This window comes from Quercus lobata, chromosome 6, assembly GCF_001633185.2.
Source record: "Quercus lobata isolate SW786 chromosome 6, ValleyOak3.0 Primary Assembly, whole genome shotgun sequence".
NCBI lineage: Eukaryota > Viridiplantae > Streptophyta > Magnoliopsida > Fagales > Fagaceae > Quercus > Quercus lobata.
Window position 1 is genome coordinate 25373553 of NC_044909.1, and position 20499 is coordinate 25394051.

At 32.1% G+C, this 20499-nt stretch overlaps 1 long non-coding RNA gene across 2 annotated transcripts; it reads right to left on the reverse strand.

The window, feature by feature from the left end:
* Window positions 1-3064: 3064 nt before the first annotated feature.
* On the reverse strand, window positions 3065-8095 carry LOC115995322. 2 transcript variants are annotated; one of them, XR_004093326.1, is made up of 3 exons: window positions 7946-8095; window positions 6557-6690; window positions 3065-5831 (listed from the first exon to the last, which is right to left on the reverse strand). It is a non-coding gene; the product is annotated as an uncharacterized LOC115995322 (long non-coding RNA). The 2 variants fall into 2 exon arrangements; XR_004093325.1 differs by having other exon boundaries at window positions 3065-5834.
* Between the last annotated feature and the right edge of the window lie 12404 nt (window positions 8096-20499).

Here is a 20499-nt window from a genome sequence, read left to right on the forward strand (position 1 = left end):
AAACATGCCTGTATGAATGTATTCTACAAGAGGGGATTATTTTAGAATTCAAAGAGAATGAATCTTTCTAGAGCTTCCATAATTTCTTTAATGTAGGGGAAGAGAGGGGTGCTGAATTTTGGGTTTCCTCCTCTATTTATAGAGGTGCATTTGCTTAAAAAATAAGTTTGGGTTGCTTAGATAATCGGCAGACACGAATTGGGTTAGGTTTTATCTCTAAAAAATCGAATCTAATAGGTCTTGACCTGAACCAAACGTATCTAGGCTCAGATTTTATTTTGTGCCAATCGACACTATGGAAGTGCCAATCGGCACTACTGAAGTGTCGACTGGCACTTACATGTGCTTCGTCCAATTTTGCCTTCTTGCACGTTTTGGACTCTTTTTTTGGGCATTTTTCTAAGCCTGGAATTGTACTTAAACGTATTTTGGACTTGTATTCCTAATAAAACCCATATTAACTTGATAATTAAATCCTTAAAAATAATTATCTCAGAGATAATTATCCTAAAAACTTAATTATCAATCCAATTTCAACATTATCAAACTATTCATTTTATTCCCCTACAACCAAACTTATTTTTAATCAAAATCAACAACCAATCACAAAAAATTATTTAATTAATTTTAAGTATTCACCAATCAAAATTAATTTCAATTAATCACATGTGATCAGTTTCACCCAAATGAATACATGCAAACCGTGAAAACTTGATCTTGTGATATCTTTCAATCCGACGGTCCGATTTGGGAACCAAGCACATCGTCGCGATCGTTAGAATCTCAAGATCATTTTTATGTTATGTGATGAATGATTTAATGCATAAAATGAAATTATGATTTTTGGATAATTACAATGATTATTTTGGTCATCTCCCAAGGTAAATTATGGGTGCAAAATTGAATGTCTACAAAATGCTCCTCATTGATAGAGCTTGAAAGCCAAATGTCAATGTAAAATAAAGATACTAATTTGAGCAACCATGATTTAATTGAGGTTGATTGTTTCAAAGATTTCCTAGCCCTAGAACCTTGAGATAGAGTACTAGTGTTTTATTGTCTTACAAAAATGAGAAATATTGACATCTAGTCTCTATGATGAATGAAGAACCTTACATAAAGGCTTGAATGTTGATGATTGAGAATTGTATCCTCTTAAGTTGGACTTAAATGACTGAGAACTATATCAACTTAATTTGGAACTTAGGGGTTTAAGAACTTTATCTGCTCAACCTGGAATTTGGGGCAACCGAGAACTCTATCTACTTGAACTAGAATTTGGGGCGACCGAGAACTCTATCTACTCAATCTGGAATTTGGGGCAACCAAGAACTCTATTTGCTCGATCTGGTGGGGCGATTGAGAACTCTATCTGCTCAATTTGGAATTTTGGACAACTGAGAACTCCATCTGCTCCATCTGGTGGGGTAATTGAGAACTCTATATTCTTGATTTGGAATTTAGGGTGACTGAGAACTCTATCTGCTCGATCTAGTGGGGTGATTAAGGACTATAACTTGATCTGGAATTTAGGGTGACAGAGAACTCTATATGTTCGATCTGGAATTTAGGGCAATTGAGAACTCTATATGCTTGATCTGGTGGGGCGATTAAGAACTCTATTTGCTCGATCTGGAATTTGGGGCGACCAAGAACTCTTTCTGCTCAATCTGAAACTTGGGATGACTGAGAACTCTATCTGCTCAATCTGAAAACCTGAATTTTTTCCTATAATGAACAAAAAAATTCACATTAGAAATTTTTAATATTGAGACTCTATCTGCTTAATTGATTGAAATCTAGAATTTTTCTCATTTCCTTTTTTTTTTTTTTTTTTTTTTTTTAGATGTAATCAATTTTATCATTGTAAAATTTTTCTCTTTTTTCTTTTATTTGAAATTTGAATTATTAATTTTTATTGAAAGCTCCTTTTTTTTATAAAAAAAATTTCCAAATTTTCTCTTTTTCCTTTTTTTTTTTCTTTGTTTATTTTTTTTTGCTTGATAAATTTTTATCACTTTTTTCCTTTGTAGTGAAATTTGGGGCCCCAAATTTTGAAAAAAGGCTTTTTTTTTTTTTTTGAAACATTTTGGAAATAATTTTTCCTTCCCCCTCTCTCTCTCTCTTAAAATAAAAAATATCCTCTTTTTTATTTTAATAATCTAAACCACTAATTTTTGAAAACCCTTGAAAATTTTAGAATTTTTTTTTTTTGAAAACAAATTTTCTTTTTTCTTTTCCTTTTCTCCTTGCCCTTTTTTTAGTTAAAGGGGGAGAGAGAGGGGGGGTCGAAATATTGGGAGCTATTTGGATTTAGTGTTTTCCATCACCCATTACTTTATTTTCATCGCCTATAACTTAAAACTAGTGGGTCCCATGACTTTTTGGTTTGTTTATGTTTGTTTTTAGTTTTTATTTCCATCACTCAATTCTTTGATTTTTTAGTGATAAATTATGAAAATTGAAAACAACTTTTAGGTGTTTTTGAGTTATGGAAATAGAGTTATAATGGCATTTTGGTAAATATAAACATATTTGAGAGACCCACAGTCAGAGTAGTCAAATTCGATCAGATCTTTTGCCCTCTCCAACACGCGTTGTCCTTTTTTTCTTTTTTTCCTTTCCCGCTAGGTCTAGTTTTCTTCTACTTCTTCTTCTTTTCTTTTTTTTTTTACCCTTTCACGCTGGGTCTAGTCTTCTTCTTTTTTTCCTTTCATGCTGGGTATGGTCTTTTTTTCTTTTTCTTTTTCTTTTTTTTTTTTTTTTTTTTTTTTTTTTTTTTTTTTTTTTTTTTTTTTTTTTCACTGGGTTCAGTGAGTTTGGGTATTGGGGGTTGAAGGAAAAAAGAAAAAAAAAAAAGTAAAAGCTGCACCAAGTCAATCTGTGGGTCTCACAAAAAGTAAAATTTTTTGAGTTATCAAAGTTGAAAACAAGTGTCTAACATGCCACCTTAGAAAGTCGTGGTATTTTCAGTGATAAGTGATGAGTTATAGAATGACGAGTGATGAGTGAGCATTTTTTGGAATCCAAACAGCCCATTGGCCTCCCTCTCTCCTTCTTCATCTTTTTTTTTTTTTTTTTGCTCATTTCTCTCTTCTATTCCTTCTTCCTCTATTGTTACTATTCACAAGCTTTCATCTCTCTTGAATTTTCTCTTCTTCCACACCATTTATTGCTTAGAAAATCACTTCTCTAGACTTTCAAACTTGATTTTTCTTAAGATTATTGGATATTATTACACAATTAATTTACTTTTGTAAATAAGATCAATAAACAATATATGTACAAATCTGTGTGAATGTATAAGAGAAATAAAGTAAAACTTACGGATCAAATGAATACAAAATGGTTGATATAAAACTGACCAAGATAAAATGATGAACAACACGTAAAAGAAGCACTACAATTCCCGTGCACAACGAATAGAACTGTGTCTCTCTCTCTCTGAAGACTCTTATAAATGAATGAAAAAACTAACCTTTTAAAATGAAATGAAGGATGCCTATTTATAGGCGCACTAGCACTGATTCAGAATAGGTGTAATTGTGAATAGAAATATTGAAAAGGCACAACTGTTCGATGTTTTAGAATGTAAATTTAACTGCAATTTATGTAGCCACATGACACAATGAGGAGCAGTCAACAAAAAGTCAAACGTTTTGATTATTAGTTATTACTAGAATCCGCACAATGTGCGGGGGAACGTTTTACACATTTAAAATACCATCAATTTAACATAACAATACAATAAAAATACAGCAATTAATATGTTTATTAAAGGCTTTGTTTTAATAATGCCAATCAATTCAAAAAACAAAAATGACAATTGAGCAATATAGGGTCAAGTTCAATAACAATGTCAAAAGTCCAAAATTCCCTGTAGTCGAAAATAAAGTCTGAGAACTCATTAACCCAAAAATACATCTAGTGAGCTAAGCCATATTCTAGCTAGTCCTGATGCACTATAAATGTCAGCTCCGTTCCACTTGGATGAATTGAGCCATCATCATTCGCATGCAAAAACTATAGCACATATGTAGAACCCCCTTAAATTTAGTCCATCTTGAACATGCCAACTACAAAGGTATACACAATAGGAACAAAATGGATTCTTTGGTGTGCTAAATGGGTGATTGTTGTCCAACTAGTGGCAATAGCATAATGAAGGCCTATTTGAATGTAACGTTTGAAATGATAGAAACTAATACAACCTTTTGAGCTTCATGTTCCAAAAATTGTTTTCTTTAGTAGAAGTGTACTTCTATTCATAATCCACTCAAACTATTTTTGTTGATCTATAACAATCATGAAAACTAAGGAGAACATATTGACTAATAATATAAGGTAAAATTCTAATGGATAAATACAAAGAAATAATATTTTAATTTCTATTGGTACAAACACTTTAAGAGGAAAAATTTAAACGTGGAAAAACCAAAAATCAAACCTTAATGAAAAAAAAAAAAAAAAAAAAAAAAACACCACCTTAAATTTTTCTGCACTAAATTATTGCTGTTGAACTGACAGAATTCGTCCAAAAGCAAACTAAATTTCAATTATTGAAAATAACTGAAATAAAAAATTTATTCAATTCTAAATGAATCTGTTTAACTGCCAAATGTATATTGAACAATTTATAAGAAAACCTTGAATTAAAAAAAAATTACATTAACTCACATTAAAAAAAAAAGTTGATTTATGAATCCAAAATCTTCTCAACTACATTACGCCAACAAATCATTTCACTTGTCCTTCCTAAATTTGCTTGCAAATACGTAAATTTTTTTTTTTTGAGAAAAAAATAATATTTATTAGAACACACAAACACGAAAGTAGTATATAGAGTTTTTTATATAGGCTTATAATATATAACATAACCAGAATACTACTACGAAAGGACCTAACCTTTACAGATACGTAAATTGACTGCTTACAGATAAAGAAAATATACATTATTACACCTCTATGATATAAAAGACACAATGGGTCCGTTTGAATACAACTTATTTTTGCTGAAACTGAAAACACTATAGCAAATAAGTTAAAAAACACGGATGATATTTTTTGATACAGGTACTATAGCTCAGCTGAAAGGGTTGCGTTTTTACCTTTTTTTTAACTCCTCACCCACCTGAACGCCTGTGTCTTCGAGAAGAGAGGTCCATGCCCGCCTACATCGGTCCAACGTCGACGAAGAGCTGAGGAAGGCAACCCAGTCCAATGCTGGCGAAGATCGGGTTCCCTCAGTGGTGGATGGGTTGATCGGTTCAGGGTTGTTTTAATGGGTTTGATTTGTGTTTGCTTGGTGGATGGGTTGATCGGTTCCGGTTGCTGGGTTTGATCGTTTGATGGGTTTGATTTTTTTTCACATGGGTTTGATTTTTGTTCACATATGGTTTTGGTTTCACTGTTTTGATCTTCTCAATTGATGGGTTTGCTGGGTTTCAAGAAGATGAATCATGGGTTGATTAGCAGTGGGTAGAAATCTCAAGTTTTGTATATATATAAGCAAATCGGTGCAGTTCGGTGTTCACCGGAATCCAAAAACCTTTGTCAACAACCGTACTGGCCGACGTTGGTGCTTGAAAATTACTGCCAACCACCGTGCCTAACACCTGCGGTGGAGGTTTGAGGTGGGCAGATCGGTTCGGCTCTGGCCAGTTTTGTTGGTGGCGGGCAGTGCCTGTACAGCCTTAAAAAGAACCTAGTTCGACGTCGGCAAACCTTCTTGGATGATCCTCTGCTGTTTTGGTGCGCACTGAAGAAAAAAGCTAGCGTTTTTTCTTCTTCCTGTGTTTCAGCTATTTTCATCTCAGCGTTTTTCTTTTTGTCTACTGTAGCGTGGATCCCAACACATTATGAAACACAAATGCAAAACGCAATTACAAAACGCAGATCCAAACACATACAATAACCACACCTTGAGTTATTCTTGTTACAGTACAATGTTATGGGAAAACAATGCACTTCAAAATGCTAAACAAAGCGGCATAATCTTTAATGGGAGATTGTAGGCATCAAGACCTATTATAAAAATCTGAAGAATGGAAGTATTTGCCAGTTTTAAAAATACTAAACATTGATATATAAAACAGTAATTGAGTTCCACTAACCATTACATATATCATGAATTCCATCCAACACATGCTAGACATTATTAATTTAGCCAACTTTGAAAGCAAAACAAAATATATACATATATATATGAATAAAAATTCTACTTTGATTTTAGTTTAATTTTTTAGTTTTGTTTTAGACCCGCTATCATATAGTACATCTTCAATTTGTCATGCTTTCCAAAAAGAAAAAGAAGAAGAAGATTACTACATCAAAACCAAAATAATCAAATTAGCTAAAGAAACAATATATTTAAAAAAAAATCTTATAGTTGAATATAATAATTCTTTACTACAAATTGACAAGACTGATACATACAGATATTTATGCATGTGCAAATTTATATACCTTGCTGCCCCTTTTTTTAACCATGCCAAAATTCTAATAAGATAATTATGATAAAGCTTTAATCATCTCAAAACAGAATACAAGTACTTACAGAGCATGCTCTTAAAAAAGCTCCATGGCATAGGTAGGAGCTTTCACTGTGAATGGCCTCAAGCTGTGTGTCCACACCCAATTTTGCATCCCACCTTGACAGTGGGATATTTTAGACCCGACTCTGTAAAAAAACTATTCAAGTTCTATTTTGTCAACCCACAAATTAGCAAACAATATTTTTAAAAGGCAATCTTTGAAAGAAAAAGCATATTATCACCAAAACTAATCAAAGATGTAAATGTGTTTGCGAAATTGATTTACCAATTGCAATTTCTATAAGCCTTTATTAAAAAGATAATAGCACATACAAATATGACCTATAGAAACTAAAGCAATAGAAACCCAAATAGAAAAATCAAGACTCTCAAATGGAAATCTCAACACATAAAACACATGAGAGCTACATTATCCTCACACCAATTTTCCCCGTAAGGAGGTTTAAAATATTCTCACTATTGTTAATGCCCTTTCATAACATCAATTTTTTCAACATTCTTATATTTTAAAAATCATTATGAAGTTTCATCTCTTAAAATTTTATATAAGAGACATTTAATACTGCATGACTATGAGAAATTTCATCAAATATATGGCATGCAACATTGACAAAAAGAAAAAAAGAAAAAAAAAGAAGATGATATTCTAGAAAGATTTCAGATAGGGCTGGTAAAAAAAAAAACTGTGTGTGATAAATTGGGGGAAAAACATGTAAAAGAACTTGAAAATAGAACTCTGTGTATGACAAATTTGGGAAAAAGCACTCAAAGAACTTAAAAATAACGGGTAAAAAAAGAACATACAGAAAAAAAAAAATAAAAGAAAGAAAATTGTTTCAATACAGATTTATAAATTAAAAAAAAAAAAAAAAAAAAAACCATTATCATCCAGAGTCTTCCCTTTACAGCAGCGTGTATATACCCAAATACCTAAAACTAAACCATTCTAATCTAGAGTCGTTGATAAAAACCAAATCTTACCCAAATACCCAAATGAAAAACAATTCGACCAAAAGAACCAAAATCTAAAGCATATTTAATCGACAAATTTTTTTTTTTTTTTTAATTTATCGGTGGCCTCATAGAATAATATCTAAAAATCCCTTAATACCCAAAGGTAAAGGGATCCGGATCCATTGGATTGCCCAACAAAGTCATAATCGGTGTGTGTGGGTTTTGAGTTTGACTCGTGGTGATAGAGTCCTAAACCAAAACACAATTCCACAATAGTACACCCACTATTTAGCACCGTTTTCCAATAAGGGTGAAAGAAGAACCCTAAAAAGTTTAGAGAAAAAAATGAAGAGAATATACAGCCGGCTTTTCTTATTTTTGAAAATTCGGAAAAGAAAAGCATCGGTGAGAAATTCCAGGGAAAAACCAATGCGTACCTTCCGAATACACTGTTGAAGAGAGAGGATGGGGCAGCGAATGAACAGAGTAGAGAAGGGATGGGGCAGACAACGAACGGGGCAACAATTTCTGTCTCTCTCTTTCTACGTATAGCAAGGTTTTTTTTTTTTTTTTTTTTGATTGTACGGTTAGCTTTCTTTTTTATTCTCAGTGACTATTAAACTGTGTTGGAATAATAACTATTCCTTAACTTATTCAATACTCTTTTAAAATAAAATTCCTAAAATGCCCACACAAAAAACTTCCGCTACTTCTTGCTAAATTAGGTTCTCTTTGTGAGCGTTTGTTTTGGACTGAAAGTGGCTGAAAGTGTTTCACGTTTTCCACTTTTGTTTTTTTTCCCCTGCATGTGTAAACAGTAATTTCATATGGGTTCACTGTTCGAGACAAAAATTACTGTTCATATACTGTTTATTACTATTCTTAGCACTGTTCACGTACTAAAAAATATTAAAAATAGACCCCACGGTACTATTCACACATTTAAAAATTATTTTGCTATAATGTTTTCAGTTTTCAGTTTCAGCAACAATAAGTTCAATCCAAACGGACCCTTTATATAGAAATTAAAAGGTATGTAAAGTTATGTGGCTGATTTTCACCTATTCAACTTAAAATTTCCAACAAAATATGTTCATTTTGCAAAGATCTCCTCAGTGGATTAGAACCTGTTTGGTTATAGTTTTCAAAAATTGTTGTTTAAAAAGATGTGAAAATTGTGGTTTAAAAAGTGTTGTTGAACAATGTGTTTTTAGTGTGAATAAAACAAAAACATGTGTTTGGTATCATAGTTTAAACAATGTTTTTCAGTGTTCAAAAAATGTAAAATATGTGTTTGGTATGTATGTTTTGTTTGATAAAAAAAAGCTGACCCGTATTAAATAAGAACTTGTAATCCCATTTTTATCCCTGCTTTATCCAATATCTTTCCGTCTTTAGCCCTTTCTCGTCAGTCTTTCCTCAGAGCTCAGGGGTTCCCAAATAGCAAACCCACGCCGTCCTCAGCTCCATTGCCGCCAAAGAAGATCGACGGCTACGCTTCGCGGTCGTCGTATCTTATCTCCACCAAAAAGCCAACCCCACGCCGTCCTCATCTCCATTGATGCCAAAGAAGATCCACCAAAAAGCCAAACCCAAGCCGTCCTCATCTCCACGAAAAAGCCAAACCCACGCCGTCTCATCTCCATTGACGCCAAAGAAGATCCACGGCTGGGCTTCACGGTCGTCGTATCTCATCTCCACCGTCAACATTCGAAGATCGAGCCCGAGATCAAGCTTTTGTCGCCGCCGACCCATCACTCGAAGATCCAGGTTCGAATCTCACTTTCACCTTGCTTCTCAATGGGTTTTTGTGTAAAGATTGAATATTCCCTTCTTCACTCAGATGTGCCCACTTGTTTGTGTTTTTTGTTTTTGGGTTTTCTCCCTTGTTTTTCCTCACCAATCGGGAAAACCCATTTTTCCAGTTCTTTGTTGCTGTTGAGAGAATTGATTTACAATCGAAATATACATGCCATACTGCATCGAAATGTAGAAGGGTTTCCTCAAACACTATTGCTGTTGTAAATTTGTTTTGATTCACAACCCAATCGATTTCCATTTTTCTTAACACTCTGTTTGGTTGCCGAGAAAGTGTAGGAAGATTAAACAGGAGGGTTAAAAAAATCTAACAAATCTGCCAACTGTATATATTAATAATTTGTTGTGGTTTTCCGTAGGGCTTCACAGCAACCAAATTGAATCTTATCTTGCTTGCTGTTTGAAATTTGAGGGTATTTTGAGTGTGATTTTTAAGCTAATACCAAATTCTCCGTAGCTTATTATTAGTTTCATTTGTGAATTTGTACTGTTAGTTTTAGTTGATTGGGTGTAGTTTAATTACTCATGAATTTGTGACAGATTTTACTGAATTATGTTGAATTGAATTTGGATATATGATATATCATGTTCCTCAATTATAGTGAGCAAAACAAAGGTCTTGTGAGGTAAAAACTGTTTGAGGTGGGGTTGTCTAATCCTTTAAATTTTGTAATTATCACAATTTCATAAAATAGTGTGACTTGTGTGTGGGGAACAACTTGGACGGGAATGGTCACCCATGGACTAACATGTGGGAATCAGTAGGCTCACTTATTGTGTATATTTACTTGGCATTTCCTTTGTACAATTTTTTGCTATATCTTGTAAAAGCTTCTAGCTATGTCTAGAGATGCATATATATATATAGCAGTATTTGTTTTTGAGTTGTGTGCATTCATCAAGTGATTGAGCTTGGAACTGTATATGTGATTGCGTATTAATATTGATATGAAATGCCGACAGCATTATGTGATATTGTCTTCAATCCTTATAAATACCACTGAGCATCACTTTTTTATTTCCTTCTTGAGATCATGGGTGTTGTCTCTACTATACTCCTTTGATAAAAATGATTGGGTTTGAATTTAACTCTCTCCTTCTGACAATTGTATCATTATGCAAGCTGATATATGCATGCAAAATACAATGACTTCAGGGTAGTTTAGTGGTTAGATGTTTCAAGCTTGCTTGAGGAATAGTCTGTGAGTTTGGATCTTCTTTGTGCTCATTCATGGGTAGCCCTTAAGATGTCCAAAGTGGCAGTGGGCAGTGACCTGGCAGTGCAAGATGAAACTTTTGCATCTCAATTTTCAAATTTAAACCAAGGATAGCAGGAAGAACCTTTCAGTTCTCAAGTAGTTAGATATATGGTTCTCATGTAGATAACTTCAGTGACTTGTTTTATTTAGTCTTATAGCCAAGTGAGCAGATTACCACAGCATTCACAAGACTCTTTCGATAGTTTCGAATCTGCATCTTAGGCATAAGATGGTGGAGGAATCCACTCACATCCTTTTTGGCAAAGAATATTCTTTTCCATCTGAATGCTTTGCCAGTTTGTTACAGCCCGTTTGGTTGGTTTTCCTTTATAGCTCTCTCTGTGTTAATTGTTTTGATTGTTTATGTCATATGCTTCAAAATGAAATCTTCATTGTAGTTGTAGCTTTTTAGAGTTAGGACTCCTTTGAAATGTTTGCTGCATATAGACTAATGCTCAGCATCTACTGTTTGTTGCACGAATGGATACCATGTTGAAATGGTTGTTTAATAGTGTTGATTACATTTTGTAATGTGTAAGTGAGTAGGCTTGTGGCTTCTTCTTGCAGATGGCAGACACAATGCATGACGATCTTGACGATGGCCTTCGGTTCCGAAATTGCAATTGTTTCTGTGGCTTGAAAGCAATTGTGAAGATTTCAGATAAACGAAATGAGAACCGGTACAGGCTTTTCCAATGTTGCCCAAAGGACACATGTCGGTTTTTTCAATGGTGTATTCCCTTGAAGACGCCAGTGTCATATGCGGATGATTTCCAACAACTACAAGAAGAGCTATGTGTATTGCGAGAGGAATTGAGGGTCATACATGACAAGGTCCACCCCTCAGACCAACCGAAGAAAATGGTGAAGCTTAGGTTCATTGCTTGGTGTTTGTTTTTCACCGTGCTTGCAGTACTGCTAACTATGACGATGTTGTAAACCAAATTGTTATGATGATGTGTTAATTCCTACTATGTAATCATATTATCTTATTATGTACTACTAACTCCTTTTGAACTTGATGCACTGTGTAATATTTTTAGACAATCTTGAGTCATCCATTTTGGTAGTGTATAGAATATGTATCGGGCTGACTCTTGATTCTTACAATAGTATGTTATTGGCTTAATGTAATGTATGCCTAGTACTGATAATTTATTGGAACATAGGAGAATTGTAAGTTACAATTCTCTTCTATGGATGATAGTAATATTTATTTTGGAGCAAGGTGTTGCAAATAAGGACTGGAACTTGCTTTATTGACTGAAAGTTGGCATGCAGAAGAAGTCGAGAGTAGAAAAGCATGGAAGTTAGCAACTTTAGTTAAAAGTATTTTTGTGTCTTTAGCTAAAGTTGATTGAAGGTGCCTCATCGGCCATGTCATGATCCTCAATTATTTCTTTTAAATTGGAATTTATAGTCCATTTCACAACATCAGGGGCTACACTTAGTCTGCAATATTTTGAATAATTCAATCTACAGGATACTACAATGTAGTTTATAGTATATATAGATTACAAGGTTTTTGTTTTTTTTTTTTTGGAGTAATATATAATTCCAAGTATGTTTCTATCGTTTCTAGATGTTTGATTATAAATAAATAAAAATAAAGAAGAAAAAAGCATGATGTGTTGAACCATAAATCAAATATTAAAATTCAAAATTTGTTCATTAAATTTTATTTTGAATATGAGCAGAACACTCGCTCCTTATAAATAAAACTAGTTGTAGATTCACGCGATACGTGAGAATATATAAATACTAGTATTATGCCCGTGCGATGCACGGCTTAGTAAAAAAACTTATATATAAATTATTATTATTTTTGATAATATAATCAAATTTAATAAAAATAAAAATGGTAAAAATATTTTTAAAATTAAGTACATGGAAAACGTATATTATGTAAGTATTTTTTTTTTCGCAAAAAAAGATATTATAAAATATTTTTAAAAAATTATGGCAAGTTTTAAATTTTTAAAAGATCTTAGTATTAAAATTGTAATTTGATTATGTGTGTGTGTGTGTGGCACTTAAAAATATTTCCATTCTAATTATAGATAAATTTCTTGCATATATGGCCAAAAAAAAAATCCATAAACTACCAAAAAAAAAATCCATAAATTACAAAAAATGTAATGTAAGTATTTAGACTACAATATAAATGTAAAATTTTATCTATAAATTACCAATCATAACCACTTTAATGTTTCCATAAGGGAGGAGATAATCTGTATAATCAATTAAGAACACCAAATAAAAAAATAGTATCAATAATTAAGATAAATTGCATTATCTAATTTTTTTTTAAAATCATATAATTTAAGCAATAATTGAACTACTTTAATAGAAAAATAGAAACTAAAAAAAAAAAACGAAGATAGCTCTTCTCACATAAATCTCATAATTTCATATTGTAGATGAGCTCTATCCCAAATAGATTCAGTGATAATATTTTGACCGAAACAAATATTCCATAAATTACAAAAAAAAAAATATAAGTATCTAGACCTTCTAGAGTATCACAATCAAAATAATTTAAAAAATAGATAAATGAAAGTACATAAAGAAAAAGAAAAATTGTATTGCAATGTAAATGTGTAAAAGTTTACATATAAATTACCCGTGTCTAACTATTTTGATGTTGTCATTTGGATCTAGCCATCTTGATATTGCTATAAGTGAGGAAATAATCTGCACAATCAATTAAGAACACTAAATCAAAAAAATACATCAATAATTAAGATGAATTGCATTATGTAAAATATTTTAAAAAAAGCATAGAATTTAAGCAATAATTGAACTACATTAATAGAAAAATGTAAAAAGTAAAAAGAAGATAGCTATTCTCATTGAAGAAGCCAAACCCTTCATTTAGTAGTTCTTCACTTAATTAATTTTGGTTTTTTATGTATTGATTTTAGCATTCTTAAATAGTAGAGTGGAGTAGGTTTAGTAGAGTTTTAGTTCAACTCAATTTCTCTTGGATTCAAGAGTTTTAGCTCAACTCAATTTCTCTTGGATTCAAACTTAATTGGTAGAGCTATTTTCTTTTTACGTGTATTATTATATGTTTTTTTTATTGGCTGTTTTCTTTTTAAGTGTAGCTATATCGATTTTTTTTAAAAAAAAATCATAAAAATGTGCTCTATGTTGCTATTTTTTTTTTTAATTAAGATTTGTTTTTCAACTTTTTTTTTTTGATAAGATTTTTTTTTTCAACTCAAACGTGTGCTATGTTGCAGGTTTTTTTTAAGTAAATTTTTATTTTTATTTTTATAAAGGATTAGATAAAGAATTTAGATTGAAATCAAATAAAGATAAAATTTTGATTGTAATTAAATTATGATTTTTATCAACTTAGATTTTACCTTTTTTTTTTAATTAAGAATTTTTTTATAAAGGATTAGATGAAGAATTTGGATTGTAATCAAATTATGATTTTTATCAACTTAGAAATTATAGGAGAAGTTAAAATCATATAAATGTGTACTATGTTGTTGGTTTTTGTTTTTATAAAAAATAAGGTTCTTTTTACGTGTAGTATTATTATTATTATATATATATTTTTTGCTATTTTCTTTTTAAGTGTAGTTATATCTGTTTTTTTTTTTTTTTTTTTAATATCATAGAAACATGTACTATGTTGTTGGTTTTTTTTTTTAATTAAGGTTTTTTTTAAAAAAAATTATAATATCACGTGTAAACTCTAATTTAAAGAAAAATAAGAGATAGAAACTGTAAAGTATATGTGAGTTTGTGGTAGAGATAGAAACTGTTTTTTTTTACATTTTTGTATTAAAAAAAAAAAAACCAACAGCACGTGATAGTAGAGATAGAAACTGTTTTTTTTTTTTTTTGTTATACGTGATAATATAATTTAAATTAAAAAAAAAAAGGATTAGATGAAGAGTCTATTGATTTTAGACTTTGTTGATAACATTTTAGATAAACACAACTACTATAGTTGTAAATCAAATATTACTTTATTTCATTACTTGATTTGTCATATTTATCCAAAAAATATGTATATATCTATTCTTAAAATCTAAAAATTTATTAAAATTTCTGCAATTTGGTGAAGCCACTTGGCGCAACCACGACGTCTAAGCCCAACTTTTATTATATATAATATGATTTTGTAATGGAGTGTAATATATAAAAAGTAATGATTACTTTAAATATTTTTTATCTTTTAAAAAGATTTCTACAAGTACTTTTTATCTTTTTATATCAACAAAGTACAAATATATCGTACTATTATATTTTATATGTTTAATTAATATTTTTTTAAGGTGAACTATATTTTTCTAACTTTTGTTATAGTGTGTTATATTTGATATACAACAAAACTTTATAAGTTTCAAATTTATCATAATATTGAGATTATCATAATAATAAGAATTTATCACAATATTACAATATTATCTTGGCCAGAATTGAAATGAAACAAAAGGAATAAAAGATAGAAGAAATTCAACCAAAGCTATATTCAAATTCAAAAAGAACCAAAGCTATATTGGTAGGCATATTCAAATTCAAAGCCGTGTAAAATGTGTATTGAAATAAACTAAAACTCCTATTTCCAAAAAAACTAAGTATTAGCATATATGACCAAAATTCAACCAAAGCTATAAAAGGGAGAAAGAAGACATTGTAATGGGAAATTTAAGAAAAAAAAATACCAAAACAAATATTTTTATGCTAGGACTCCAGGTTATAAACTTTGAGCCAAGCCTCTAACATGGACCAAAGTGACAAAATTTTTATTTATGTTTTGATAGAAAAGAAGAGTTTGAATAATATATCAGAAGCGATACATTGGAAAAATTCTCAATTATAAGAATGGCCATGGCAAAGGAATGTCTTCATTGCAAATAAACTGTTTTGAGCGTACAAAGCTAACTCATGGGCAGCCCAATACAATATACATGTGACTAATGAAATTCTGCAGAAAGAAACTGTAGAGCCATCATTTTGGCTTATTCCAGCAGATGCCCAGCACTCCAAAGAGTCCAAGACACATCAGCGGAGTTAAGAGCTGCTATTTGAAGTTTGCTATCTCCTTCAAAAACCACCTGACGGAACCCCAACTCACATGTAAAATGAACTGCTTGGATCACCAAAACAGCCGTCGATTCATCATGATTGCGTCCCCTGTGAGATTGAACTGCCAACGTTGAGAATAACTAATCAACAACTTAATTCCCACTGATCTGGTCATTGGATTATGGCAACCATCAAAGTTTATAATGGTAATAATGTACTCAATGTTTTTGTGACAACAATATTGATCATAATTAAGTAGGATTTTTGTTATATTTTTTTTTGTAAATTTTCTTCCAACATAAACAAATGTAACAAGTATGGAAACTAAAATCCTATAAAGGATTTATGTAATTGGGACAAAATAGAATCTAGCTTTTCAAAAAGATGGAGAGTAGTGTAATTGTGTGAAAGCCATTCAAAAAGTGACTAATATATGTTGACAATCCAGCTTCATGGGCAGCCATTAAGTTCACCAAAAACAACAGTAAGAGCCGCTGCAGTCCAAATTAAAGAGGCTCACTACTCCATTATACAAACCTATAACAACAACAAAACACAGTAATCTTCATCTAAACTTATACAAAGTTCCATGTCATCCACATTTTAATAAAATAATGCCCATCTACCTCAATCATTGAACAATGTAATCTGCCCACATAGCAGCAGTTATCACATCACGATACTCCGACATTACTCGTTGTGCCCGAGAATTAAAAGCTTCCTTAGTGCCCCCACTACCTAAGCGTGCAACTCCTGCTATGTTTGCGTCTCCATTACGCACAAATGATCCTTCCCACACATGGAACAGTTCATCTGCCCAATTATACATGCGAATAAAGTTGTGCAATGCACAACAAGCAGTCACAATTAGCCGTTGTTTAGAGATAAAGAAGGAGTGCATTCCAGTCAAAACAGGGAACCTCGCCTTCAAGACGCCAAAGCATCGTTCAATCACCATGCGTAATGAGGAATGCCTATAATTGAACAACTCTTGTGGGGTAGTAGGCTGCCGGTTCGCACCCCGAAACTCTTGGGCATGGTAGCGTGTGGACTTGTGTGGGGGGAGGAATGCACTGCCTATAGCGTATCCCGAGTCAACGAGGTAGTACGATCCTGCAATACGAGTGATAACCATTGCCAATTAGTCACTTAACACAACTATTCTTGCTAGTTCCTTACTACGGAAGTGTATCTATACATGTATGTATACGAACCATGCACTAAAGTTTTTTGATATCAGCTTAAATAATGAATGACCATGCAGTGATTGACTATAACTTACTATTCCATGAAAGCAAATTTTATGAGTGACATTGCAAACTTTGACACGACCTTTTATCCATGATATAGAGTGCTGAATGTGAATCACACAATTCATGTATTGAGTGAATTAGATTCGATATAATAAAATTACGTAGCTACTAATCAAGTGCAGTGTATACAAGGTATTCTTTTTTTTTTTACACAAAGGACACAATATGAAGTAGTTACGAACTCATTGTCCTCAGTTTGGATTTCTAAGTAAACTAACGTAAATATCTAAATTTACTAAACCTATGAAAAGACATTCATGAATAAAATATGTGTCATGAGATTTAAAAAAATATGACAAAACCACAACCCACAAAGATTCACACCCTTTTTGAGAATTATCATAGACAGTGCATTCCTACTACTCCACAATCCCATTTTGAATAGTTTTTCACATCTACACTATGCTACAAAATACTTTGGAAATGCGAAGTCAGATGCAACAATGATCAAATCAAAAATCAAATGCGGAATTTTTTTTTCATTTTTTTTTTGTTTACCTCTAGGCGGCCAAGGGAACTCATACTCGGCATGTCCAAGTGCATCCTGCATGACTCGTGAATCATTTGCACTCCCTTCCCATCCCGAATGCACATATGTAAACCGCATGTCAAAGTTGCATGCACACATCACGTTTTGGGTGATATCACTCCGTCTATCTCTAAATGCGGTAGTACTAGCGGATGGGGCAGAGGCACTTATATGCGTCCCATCGATCGCCCCCACACATTTCTGTTAACAAAATAGGTAGCTATAATTAATAACTTAAACTTATGTGCAATATAGTGTAAACAATATGAAGTTCACCAAAGTGAAGTTAGCTAGTACAAAAATGTATGTATCCACTTATTACAGGCTGAACAGTACTGTCCAACTACCTACGTACGTAGCTAGAGATATTGGAACATTTTTAACAATTCATATAACCAATAGTCACGGTTGGACGTAGTACTTGCATTTGACATTGGAATTTTTCCAATGGTTTGCGTACTTACGGTTGTTTACATCAACTTTGATATGTTAACTTGTCTACTTTATTTAATATTTGTCAATCAACCTCAAATTGAAAAAACTAGAAATATTTCAAAACTCTTTCATAGGTCATCTTATTTTCTTTCTATTCTCTATTATAGATCTTTCACAATTGAATTTCATCACAAGGATAATTTAGCTAAGAACTAAAAAAGGAAAAATCGAAGCATACCTCAAACCATGGATAATATTTCCCATTCCCTCGAAGTGATTGAGGGAGCTCAGCTGCATCAACGTCGGGCCGAATGATGATACATCCCAAAGCATGGATAGCACGCAAGGTACGCCGGAACCGCCTTTGAATGGTCTCGAGAGAATGTTGGAAGCGGTTGGCAGTTACCCGGTAGTCAGCGTTGTGTCCGACGATATATAGCACTGTCCCAACGGACTCCTCAACTGAAACCCAACCAGTGTCCTCCTCTAATAGGTGCAGCCGCTTCAACTCATTACACAAGTGTCTAAAAATGGCCTTGTCCATGCGGAATATGTCATAACACACTTGCGGATTTCCTTCTAGTACTTCAATCACATATGACCTCCCACTTAGGATACTAGTGCACCTAGGTCGCTTCATGTAGTACTTTTGCACGTACTCTATACACAGCTGAACGTAGGCTGTGGCAATCTCGAGCTCCACCTCACTATCGTACTCATCTGAATCGGACTCAGCCATGCCTGAATCACGATCTGAATCAGACTCATCTATGCCTGAATCACGATCTGAATCGCACTCAGTCATGCCTGAATCACAATCTGAATCGGACTCAGCCATGCCTGAATCACGATCTAAATCGGGGTCGGCCATAACTGAAGCACACCTGTGGGCAGCCATTAAGTTCACATCAGCCACTATAAAGAAGTACATATATATATATATATATATCACTTTATGTATATATATCTATATTGCTCTATGTATAGAAACCTGCTTCTCAAGGGATTTTTTATGATAGATCCTAGAATCACATGAACCTTGCAGCGGAAAAATTCATCTCACCATATAATCCAAACAATATTAAACCTTTACGACTTGAAGACAAATATGGTTTGTCAAACACAAGAAGACCTAATTTAAGGAATAGCAAAGAAATATTTGTAAGAGATTATTATGACATTGATAATTTTACATATTATCTTTGGTTTTGTTTTTTTTTAAATTTTCGAAAATTTAAAATGATTGTGGTTTAATATATTTTCAATTCAATGATATTATTATTATTATTATTAATATTATTATTATTATTGGCTTATACTCAAATACAACATATGAACAAAATAGTATTACCTTTTCAAAAAAGTAAATGGATTCCATTAGTTTGTTATGGCTTAATTAGTTGAAGGAGCCTCCGCAGTAATTGACTACTATACATGGAATACTCTATGGATACAATTGACAAGTTACTATAGACAAGATTAAGTATGACTTCACCTGACTTCCTCCTTAACCTAGTGAAAAGCATAAGATGTAATGATTTTTTCTAATAAAATTTTTTTTTCCTGAACATTGTTTAATAACAGAATGATGCAAAAGAAGGAATGTGTATATGATGATTTTTTATATGTTCGGCATTGGGTAGCATTTAATAGGCCATGTATCTTGGGGAGGGATAAGAACTATGGCTCTCATTTTAAAATCTTTATTTTTAAGTCAAGTACAAACGAGGATTTTGAGAGTAAGGCGGGACATTTCATTTTTATTTTATTTTAATTTTTGATAAAATTTTATTTATTTTTTAATACTACGACTACACTTTTATTTAATTTATATTCTTAAATTGATACATTATTATTGATTGTCACCAAAACTTAATTTAATAATTTAATTTATCACTAATCAATTGTCCCTAACCTCAAGCATTTGAAAATGATAAAATTTAATCATTAAATTAATTTAAAGAAGTGTTACGTTCATAACATTTTAATTATTTTTTGTTTATTAATAACAATTTACTATTTAATATATATTTATCATAGAAGATATATTTATTATAAAAAGGTTATAAAAATATCGTTAACATAACATATTTCTCCCATCTAACCAAAACGAACCTTTCAGTCCATACAAAGTTACAAACAGTAACCACTAGTGTCCATTTCCATGTTTTTTATAAGTAGCAGCCACACCGATGCAAAGCATGCAATAATAGCACTTCTGTCTCTTTTAGGAGCGTTCATGCATGTCCTCTCTCTCTCTCTCTCTCTCTCTCACTGTTTTTGTTCTTTGTTTATTCAATAAATTCTTTTCACTTTTAATTAATATCCGTTTCAAATTTTTTGCAGCCAGAAATCATAATTAAGTAGTTACAGTTTTTTTTTTTGAATAAATTATTTATATTCATTTCACTTGCTCGGATAGTCACACATCACACCAAACAATCCTTCACCTTACATTATTGTAGTCTTCCCCATGTAGCACATGGACGGCTCCACTTGGAGCTCAGGGGTTCAAATGAACCTCCTGCTGGCCAATGTATATATATTGGTATATATTTGTTGACGTCCCTTTTTCAAAATTTTGAAGA